The 3,609-nt window shown below is 59.6% G+C and overlaps 1 long non-coding RNA gene across 2 annotated transcripts in view; it reads left to right on the top strand.

Moving 5' to 3' along the window:
- Positions 1–1,796: 1,796 nt before the first annotated feature.
- The window catches only part of LOC144583474 (uncharacterized), a 7,369-nt gene continuing 5,556 nt past the window's right edge, over positions 1,797–3,609 (top strand). Inside the window, exons 1-2 of one of the 2 annotated variants that reach the window (XR_013537250.1) lie at positions 1,797–2,031; positions 2,369–2,546. This is a non-coding gene — a long non-coding RNA (uncharacterized LOC144583474). Of the gene's footprint in view, positions 2,547–3,609 lie in introns of both variants that reach the window. The other variant, XR_013537249.1, reaches the window with a different exon arrangement.

The raw sequence follows: 3,609 nt of genomic DNA, 5'->3' as shown, positions 1-3,609 counted from the left end.
TGTGTATGTGTGTACCTCTGCCTTGCCCCCAGGCAGCTAACGTCACAAGACCTCTGTCTGTCTGTCTGTCTGTCTGTCTGTCTGTCTGTCTGTCTGTCTGTCTGTCTGTCTGTCTGTCTGTCTGTCTGTCTGTCTGTCTTGTGACTGTTTCTGCCAACTCTGGAAAAAAAACCCCACCTCAGCCTTATTAGCCCCATGCTGTGCACATTCCCCAGGAACATTAGGGAGAAAATGGTGTTTTCTCTCTTGTTGAGGCTGTTTTTCTTAAGACCCCTTTAAATATTCATGGCCAGAACATCTTTCAATTTCAGCTCCAGACTTTGAAACAAACAGAGGGTAATATGCCTTTCGCTTTGAATCAGCTGGCGAAATCTAATAAAATATCCAAAGGTAAGATGACAAGAAAAATGAAGACGTATGCCCAGGGCCTCACTTCTGAAAGAGACTCGCTTCTCTTGGAAAGTTGTTCCTATTTGTTTTCAGAAGTAATTAACGTTCCCAGGAAGAAAGATTACAAAAGGGAGGGATCTGGTCCTTGTAGCAGATTAACCGTAGGCAGGCTTTTGAATCTTGTGCGATTCTTTCTGAGGCCAATCCTGATGGCCCCTTTTTCGGGAAGGGCTGGGGCAGAGGCACTCCTGGGCCAAGGACCCCCCCCATCTCTCTCTCTCCACCCCTCCTGCACCGATCCTCGAAGGCAGGGGGGACCCTGGACCTCCCTAGCTGCCCGGAGGGGAGTCAGAAATGGGCCCCCACCCAGCAGCCGGCTGGGGAAACAGAGCCACGCATCCCCACTGCCCTGGGGTTTGAGCTCTCCTCTCCAGGGGCGTCTGCTGGAGATTCTCAGGACCAGAGGCAGCGCTTTCCACGAGGTGAGCACGAGCAACGATGAAAACCACAACCAAACTATTGCGGCCCCTTCGGACTTCATTCTGGCCGAGCTCTCCTGGCTTCCCAACCAGCCAAGATGTCTTCTTGTCTCTGAAGAAATGAGCCATGCTGGCGGAGGCTCACTCCGAGATGGATTTGGTTGCCTTAAAGCCCTTTGGTTCGTTTTTCATTTCGTTTTAGTTGTTGCTGAACACGGTAGGAGCCGCCTGGTTTCCCTGCTCTGCTGGCCACGGCCCCCTCCCCTCTCCAAGGTCTTCTGAGCCCCCCCCTCAGAGAGATTCCTCGAGGCTGTGCCTGAAGGACAGCCTCCCATCAGAAAAGCCAGTCTGCTCAAAATGGACACGAGGCAGTGTGGGAGCCTCGCCAGGCCAGCACTGAGAGGTCACCAGGGGAGGGAGGGAGGGAGGGAGGCAGAAAGGTGGGATGTCAAGGGCTGGCAGCCTGGATGTCTTTTGAGAAGGTTCTGCGTCAGCGGGAGAGGCCTGGCGCCAGCGTTCACTGTGGAAGCCCATCATCCAGAGGCCTTTGCGGGTGGAGGTGGTGGTGGTGGGTCAGGATCAGGACTCTCCCCTTGGCCTCCTCCCATGGTCCAGTTAGAAAAGGGGGGAAGCAGGTGCAGATCTAAATATAGATGCAGACCTTTCTGTGGGCCTTGTGAAGGAAGGCTAGAACTTTGGGAATTCACCACACCGTCCTCAAGATAACCCGGAAACCCACCACAATAGATGGAAGAACTTGCAGGCCCAAAGCACACCAGGTGCGCCCGCGCAAGGCCCCTGGGAGAACCGAGAAGGTGAGGCAGACCGAGGCGGAAGGCCTTGTGCTCCAACCGTCTGCACCGCCAGCCGCCTCCCTGGCGGCCCTCCTGGTTTCCACACGGGAGACAGCCAGCGGCAGGGCTCCTTCTTCACGGGGGGGGGGGGGTTCCTCCTCCTCCTTCCTGCCCCTGCTGTCCTTTGCTTAATCCTTTAAGAAGCCCAAGGATTATTTGCAGCAGAAACTCCTGACATCAAGTATCAGAAGGAGAAAAATCATAATAATTGTGCTGACCCAGGAGAGAGGAACCGGAGGAGGAGGAGGAGGATTAGCAGCCGTTCCCTCTCAGGACATTATTTATCAGCCTCTGACCCACTGCTCTTGGTTTGTATTGACTTGGTTTGGGGAGAAGGGCGAGGGGAGGGGGGGAGGGGCCCCCCCACCCGTCCACACGGACGGTCCCAGGCAGAGGAGGCCACAGGGTCCAGAGAGGGCCCGACCTCTCCCGAAGCAAGCCCCTGGAGAGGAAGGCAGGCCGGCCGGCGCTCCCGCTGCCTTTGGTGTCGCGGCCAGACCCAGACTCGCCGCCGCCGTGGGGCTCACCCACTGGCCAGAGGCCGGCTGGGGGTCCCACCAGGGAAGACCCCCTCCTGTTTCCATCTCCCCCTCAGCCCTTTGTCGCTTTTCCAGTTACAAAAACCCCAATGCTCTCGACCACCAGGCCGGCCACCCGGTTCGGAGGCCCCCGCCTGGCAGCAAACGGAGGAGGCCGGAAGCGTAACAACCAGGGACAGAGACGAGCGAAGGAGGAAGACACCGACCATCATCCGACACAGACCTTGAACCGTCTGAGAGACGGTTGAAGGAAAGACGGAGCGGAGGCCGCGGAACTTTTGAGGGTGACCAAGCCGGGAGCAAAGGGGCCTCGAGGGCTGGCGATCCGCCTGGAAGGGGAAGGCGGCTTTCTGGATTCATGACCGTTTCTTTCCAATACTGTATATTTGGCCATCGTTTCTCTCTGCCTGAGAGAAAGGCCGGATCCGGACCACCCGAAGGGAGGCAGAAAGTATATTGGGGGGGGGGGAAACACCCTGCCCCCGTTTCTCGGGCCGGCAGGTGTGGCCGCTTCCTCCCCGCTCTGAATGGAGCCCTCGCCCGGTCCCTGCCCGGGGGAGAGAACCGGGCACCGCGCATCCCGGGGTCGGCCCCCCCCCCCCGCCGCCGGCTCCACCTTTTGCCATCGAGGTGGGGGGTGGGGGTGAGGGTCTGGGACCCCCTACCCCCGTCCCGTCCCTCTCCCTGGCTCGGACACGCGTCGCCCTCCGTCCGGGCAGGACCCGCCGGGGCGTCTCTCCTGCTCCCGCGGGCCTTTCCCAGCCCCGACCGCTCAGCGAGGGCCGGAGAGGGCCAGGCGGTCCGGGGCGCCGAGCGTGGCCGCGGGGAAGACCCCCCCCTCCCCCCGTGCGCGCGGCCCCCCCTCCCGGGTCTTTTCAGAGGAGGGGAGCGGGGGGGGGGCGGCGGCGGTGGTCCTGCTCCCCCTCCGCGACGCCCGAGACGGAGAAGCGCCTCCGCGGCGGAAGAGCGAGCGCGGGCGCCGGGCTCCGTTGAAGCCGCGTCTACATCTGCCCCTTCCCTCGGGCAAGCCGCTCCAGTGGTTAATTAGTCTTCGTGTTAACAAGCTGCCTCTTAGTTACCATTCGGAGTTTTCCGTTTTCATCATCCACTGGCGCTCCCCTCGCCTGCCTCCCGCGCTCTCGCTGTGCCATTGATGCGCTTCTGGAGGCAAAGTCTGGCCCGACGGCGGCCGAGGCGGAAAGGAAGGAAGGAAGGAAGGAAGGAAGGAAGGAAGGAAGGAAGGAAGGAAGGAAGAAAGAAAAGAAAGAAAGAAAGAAAGAAAGAAAGGAAGGAAGGAAGGAAGGAAGGAAGGAAGGAAGGAAGGAAGGAAGGAAGGAAGGAAGGAAG

Source organism: Pogona vitticeps, chromosome 1, assembly GCF_051106095.1.
Source record: "Pogona vitticeps strain Pit_001003342236 chromosome 1, PviZW2.1, whole genome shotgun sequence".
Taxonomy (NCBI): domain Eukaryota; kingdom Metazoa; phylum Chordata; class Lepidosauria; order Squamata; family Agamidae; genus Pogona; species Pogona vitticeps.
This window is presented reverse-complemented; position numbering and strand designations above follow the sequence as displayed.